Source organism: Tupaia chinensis, unplaced genomic scaffold, assembly GCF_000334495.1.
Source record: "Tupaia chinensis unplaced genomic scaffold, TupChi_1.0 Scaffold000559_1, whole genome shotgun sequence".
NCBI lineage: Eukaryota > Metazoa > Chordata > Mammalia > Scandentia > Tupaiidae > Tupaia > Tupaia belangeri.
The window spans coordinates 315,443-322,092 of NW_006160071.1; the positions used below are offsets into that span (position 1 = coordinate 315,443).

At 40.5% G+C, this 6,650-nt stretch overlaps 1 pseudogene; it reads left to right on the forward strand.

The window, feature by feature from the left end:
* Positions 1 to 536: 536 nt before the first annotated feature.
* On the forward strand, positions 537 to 1,772 carry LOC102484945 (ATP-dependent RNA helicase DDX18 pseudogene; annotated as a pseudogene).
* Positions 1,773 to 6,650: the final 4,878 nt, after the last annotated feature.

The following is a 6,650-nucleotide window of genomic DNA, read 5'->3' on the forward strand; positions in this document are numbered from 1 at the left end:
AAAATCCTTATTTCCACCAGTCAATCAATAGTGTTTAACTGCTCCCACCCAGTGGTGGGTGAAATGAACCAACAGAAGGTGTTCAGAATGCCCTGCTATAACAGCCTTCACAACTAATACCCTAAGGCAGAACTTCACAACACTAGTTTGCAGACATAACCTTGTGCTATGTCAACATCCAGTATTCATTCCTTTATCCAAGATATGTATACTTTGTATGGCGTGAAGCAAGTCACTCAATACTCAACATCAGACCTACTTTTCTTATTTGATCATGTTTCCTCCAAAACCATCAATAACAGTTAAGGGTCTCTCAAGTGTATTAGGGTTACCATAAATAATCATACATTCAGCCCCTGTATCAACCAATGCTAACACTCTCTGTACACTTTTTTTTTAATGTCCAGTATACTGCAAGCTCCACGTGTGGCCTGTGATCCATGGAAGAAGGGTGACATGTCCTCTGAGACTTGGCCTCCCCTCTATGCTGACAGCCAGGTCCAATGAGAGGGATTTATCTCCTTAGCTAGGGTAGCATGCAGATGTCTGGTGTTCTTAAGGAGTTAATGACTCACTACGTTCACACAGGTGGGTTGATAATGGGTGGTAGTAACAGATCTGCTGAGGTACAGAAACTTGCTAATGGGATCAATATTGTGGCCACACCAAGCCATCTCCTGGACCATATGCAGAATACCCCATAGTTTAGGTATAAAAGCCTACAGTGTCTGGTTATTGATGAGGCTGATCAGATCCTGGATGTTGGCTTTAAAGAGAAATTAAAGCACATTATTAAACTTCTGTCAATACACAAACAGACCATGCTCTTTTCTGCTACAGAAACTCGCAAGGTGGAAGATTTAGCAAGAATTTATCTGAAAAAGGAGTCATTGTATGTTGGTATTGATGATGATAAAGCTAATGCATCCCTAGAGGCTCTTGAACAGGGATATGCTGTTTGTCCCTCTGAAAAGAGATGCCTTCTGTTCTTTACATCCCTTAAAAAGAACCAAAAGAAGAAGCTAATGGCCTTTTCATCCTGAAAGTCAGTGAAATACCACTATGAGTTACTAAACTTTTTTTTTTTTTTTGCCTGTCTGGGCCATTCATGAAAGGCAGATGCAAAATAAGGATACAAACACGTTTTTCCAGTTCTGCAATGCAGATTTAGGACTATTGTTGTGTACAGACGTGGCAGCAAGAGGGCTGGATATTCCAGGAGTTGACTGGATTGTTCAGTATGACCCTCCAGATGACCCTAAGGAATATATTCATAGAACAGCCAGAGACCTAAATGGAAGAGGACATGCCTTGCTCATTTTGTGCCCAGAAGAATTGGGTTTCCTTTGCTACTTGAAGCAATCCAAAGTTCCATTAAGTGAATTCAACTTTTCCTGGTCTAAAATTTCTGACATTCAGACTCAGCTTGAAAAATTGATTGAGAAAAACTACTTTCTTCATAGGTCAGCCCAGGAAGCATATACATCATGCATACAGGCAAATTATTTTCATTCTCTGAAACACATCTTTAATAACTTAAATTTGCCCCAAGTTGCTTTGTCCTTTGATTTTAAAGTGCCTCCTTTTGTTGACCTGAATGCAAACAGCAATGCAGGCAAGCATAAAAAGAGAGGCAGTGACAGAAAACCAAGAAAGTTGAGAAGTCCAAAATCTTTAAAAACATTATCAAGAAATCATCTGACAGAAGACAGTTCTTTCACTGTAAAGAAACCTCTTTTTTTTCCATTTTGAATAACTTTGTCCTAAAGTGAATTTTGAAAATTATTTTATTTAACTATATTTATTCATTTACTTATTTATTTAAATTTGACCAGAGAGAGAGAGAGAGTGTGTGTGTGTGTGAGAGAGAGAGAGAGACTGAGAAAGTAACCTCCAGGTCTGGGACTTGAACTTATGTTATTTTATTTTTTGCTTTAACAAAGGAAATTTTTGTAGCTTTTAAAATTTGGATGGATTTAACAAAACTGTATATTAATTTGGGTTGCCAGCACTAAGCACTGTATTTTCCAGTAAGTCTCTTACTTTGGAGATAGAAAACATTTTAATTTCCTTGGTTGTCCAAGGGAAAGGCAAGGAATCTTTTTGGTCTGTCTGTCTTTCTTTCTTTCTTTCTTTCTTCTTCTTCTTTTTTTTTTTTTTTTTTTTTTTTTTTGTGATAATACAGTATTTTAAAATATCCCATCAGCCCCAAATTTATGTTGTCCTTTCATATAATTCTTTTCATACCTTCCCTTCCTGGTATGTGATGATTTTGTGGCATGGGTGCTAGACTCACTCATTTGCTGCAGAAGATGACCTAGTATACTAGGTGAGTGGTGTTAATGCAGAAAATAGACTATTTAATTTCAGGTTGTAGTTGTATCTTGAACCTTCATGTAGTTCTTGACACTTCCTGAAAATGCCATAATGTAAAAGGGCAGGGAACTGTGGGAAATACCTAAGAAGCACCTGAAGATAAAGGTGGCATCACTTTTATATATTCCATATTTTAAAACAATGGGCCTTTTATCAATTTAAAAAAATTAAGAAGAAAAGGAAGAGAAAGGAAGGGAAAGGAAGGAAGAAAGGAAGAAAGAAAGACACACAGACACACAGGGTGCATGTGCATGTGTGCACAAAATCCTGAGAGAATAGAGAAGGGATGCAGTATGACCATCTCCCTGGGGGATGATTTCATGCTTTGTCTGTCTCTCTGGTGAATGCATGCACGCTACAGCAAAAATCTGTCTTAAAAAAATCTATATAGAGTTACATAAAATAGATATATAAAATATGGGGGACAGCAAGTGGCATGGTGGTTGATGCACTGGACCCCCAAATGGTTGACCGTGGTTCAAGTCTGGACCTGGTAGCTTGAAAATCACACCAGGTGTTGTGTGTATGTGTGTGTGTGCATGTCCCAAATCCCAGGAAAATGGAGTAAAGGGATTGCAGTGTGGCGATACCCCTAGAGAGTGATTTCTCACTTGCCCTCTCACTGCCTCTCTCTGTTTCTCCCCAGTGTGTACATGTGCACTATAGCAAAAACCTAAGGGGGAAAAAAAAAGAAAGAAAGAAAAGGAAAACAAAAGGTACACACACATGTAGGGACTGGCCCTATAGTAAAGCAGTTAAGCCCTGTGTGTAGAACGTTAGATCCCACATGTCTAACCAAGATTGAAATCCTAACCCTGATGGCTTAAAAATATATGTTGAGCACATGTGAATGTGTACACAAATTTCTGATGAGATATGGGAATGCAGAAAAAAAGCATTGCCATGTGACCATGCCCCATTGAGGGAATGCTTTCTCTCTCTTACTCTTTCACATGAGTATGTGCTTTAGGCAATTAAACTGTATGTATAGGTTGGGGCCAGCAGGTAGCATGGTGGTTAAGAGCACTGGACTCCCACATGGCTGACCGTGGTTCGAGTCCCAGACCTGGCAGCTTCCTTTGTCACTTTCTCTGTGTCTTGCTCTCTCTCTCTCTCTCTTTCTCTCTCTCTCTCACTCACTCTGTCCCTCTCTGATCAAATTTTAAAAATAAATAAATAAAGTTAAAATAATTCTTAAAACAAACAAAAAAAACTATGTATAGGTATTGGGGCTTGCAGGTGGCATGGTGGTTGGGGGCATTGGACTCCCACATGACCGACCATGGTTCAAGTCCTGCCTGGTGGCTATCTTTCTCACTTTCTCTCTCTCTCTTTCTCTGATCAAACTGGAAAATAATAATAAAAGTTAAATAAAATAATTCTTTTAAAGAAGTATGTATAGGAATATATAAATTATGAGTTGAATTAAATGCTTCCATTTTTTTCTACAAACAAATCAACACTTTGATCCAGGTTCACTATGCAATTGTCCCCAGGGATTTTTTTTTCCTTTCTTTCTTTTTCAATTTTGCTGTTAAGGTGTGTGCGTTTGCCCGAGAAAGAGAAATGTAAAGGGCTGACCGTGCTACAATCCCTTCTCCGCCATTCTCCTCTCAGGATTATGGGCATGCACACACACACACATACACACACAGGATGTTTTCCAACCTGCCCAGCCTGGGGTTCAAAGTGTGCAGTCAGCATGTGGAATGCAGCTGCCTTAATAACCAGGTCACTGGTTGGCTCTCAATTTCCAAAGTAGTGGTTAGAGCCAAACCATGTCACACAGACACACACACACAATGATTTGTACAAAGATGTAAACACATATGTGCATGCACATGCTAACACATTAAATACAGCCACATATACTTACATACTTATACACATCCACAGTCACTCATGAACTCAATTTCATTTATACATTCATATTCATGCACAAATTTGCCACATTCATAATGATGTGCACTCATATAATAGCACTACTCTATTTTTTTAAGTTCCTTATTGTGTAAAGTTAGATTGTTGATATGAGTCCTTTTTCTTGAAGATTATTAATTTATTTCTCTAAAACAGAAAGAGAAATAGCACCCAGAATGAAGTCTTGGCACAGTGACCCACCCTCAACTTCAGCCAATCCTAGATCATGGGCACAAGCTGCCAGCATTCTGAGAGTTCAGATGTCAACAGTGATTCTCCCCCTGTGGTTCAGCGAGGCAAGAGCATCAGGTTTTATTGTGGCACCACATAATTTTTTTCTTCTTTTTCTTTCAGTTTTATTGAAATAGAAATGTATGTATGCAGAGTTACAACATGGTGTTTATTTTTGAATTATTAATTTAATTATTAATTTATTTTACTTATTATTAATATTTTTAGACTTGGTATAGGGCACATGTGCTCACCACAGAGAGAAAGAAAGTGAGAAAACAAGCTGCCAGTTTCAGGACTCAAACCATAATCAGCCACGTGGGAGTCTAGCACCTTAACCACCATGCCTCCTGCTGGTCCCCACAGCATAGTGTTTTAATATAAGTACATATCGTGAAATGATACCACAATCAGACTAATTCCATATCCATCACCTCAGTTACTTTTTTTTTTTTTTTTTTTTGGTGTAGTGAGAATATTTAAGATCCACTTGCAGCAAATTTCAAGTATACAGTAGTTCATTGTCATCATTATAAACTATAGCCACCAGGCTGTACATTCGGTCTCTAGGACTTAACTCATCTTAGAACCAGTAGTTAGTATCCATTGACCAACCCCCATTTCCCCTACCCTCACCCCGGTAACTATGCACCCTCTTATTATGAGTTCAACTATTTTAGGTTTTACATGTAAGTGAGATCATACACTGTTATTCTGTGTCTGCTTTAATTCACTTGGCATGTATTCTACTTTCCCAGATCTAACCACCATCCACAGAGAATCCCCACTGAGATCCCAGTTCCTTAAGAGCTGAATAGCTTCAGCCTCACCAGCGAGACTGTCCATCAGGCTTGCAAACAGCTTTTGACTTAAATCGTTTCAACTTGTTAAGAATTGGACCAGAATTTTAAACTTTATCCTTAAATCTTGAAACATTATCTTACAAGAAGCAGGAAGCAACACTGCGCCACCGAGCAGGAAATAGCGATAGAAATACAACGCAATCCAAAGGTCAGTAAGAGGAGGGGCCAAGCACAGGCCCCTCCTCGGGTTCGCCCCTCCGCCCAGGCCGGGTCCACCCTCCGGAGGACCTGGCTCCCTTTTTTCTCCTATCGCGTTGCGCCTGCCCTGACTCCGCCCCAGGCATCTAGGGCGGTTTTTTTCCCTTGCGCAGGCGCAGGTGCCCACAGACCTGGAAGTGGATTCCGTGGAGGTAATTGCGGCGAGACTTTGTTAAGCTAGCAGTTGTCAGTCGTCCATCCCCAGGATCTGGGCTTGATACAAACCTTAAAGTCTCTGCACCGGCCCCTTTCCCACAGTAAGTCTGGGTCTGGGAGTTGCTTCTCTTTCGGTTTAAAGTCACTCTGAGGCTTGTCCCTGACTCTGGTCTTTCTGCCATAGGACCACATAGCCACCTCTTTACACGCAGTTTTCGTGCTTGAACCCTTTACTCACCTGCCCCGCGGCCCCGCGCCACCTTAACTCCCTACCTGAGAGGTGGATTCGCCCCGTTCCGGTTCCCCAAGCCTTGCCCTTTGAAAGCTCCGGCACCACAATCCAGGAGAGGCTGCCTCTTCTTCCTGGTCGCAGAGTTCCAGCATTGGTAATATGGCACCTTTCCACCGGTGTCACTAGACTTAGGTTAGCATCTGGACTTGAATCGTTTTTATTCTTCACATTTACTGTTTCAGATCTTAAGTATTCATAAAATCTTATGGCAGCCTAATTCCTATTTTCTACTTCTATGCTTTGGTTCAATGGTTCTTGGAACAGAACTTGGTATCTGCGTACTATAGGGTTCCCTCAGCATTCAGAAGGATACGTTCAATAGTTGATTTTGTGAAATATTTTTCTAGTCCAATCTGTAATGTCTTCTGTTAAATGCTGAACAAAAAAAATGAGATTTTGGGAAAGCTACTGCACAGCATGTTCCTTTCTTTTTGGAAACAGGAAACTCTCAGGGACCAGCTGGTGGCATGGTGATTAAGGGTGCTGGACTCACACAAGGTGGACCAGGGTTTGAGTCCCAGACCTGGCGGCTGGCTGTCTCGCTCTCTCTCTCTCTCTCTCTCTCTCTCTCTCCATCTTTGGTCAAATTAAAAATAAATAAATAAAGTTAAATA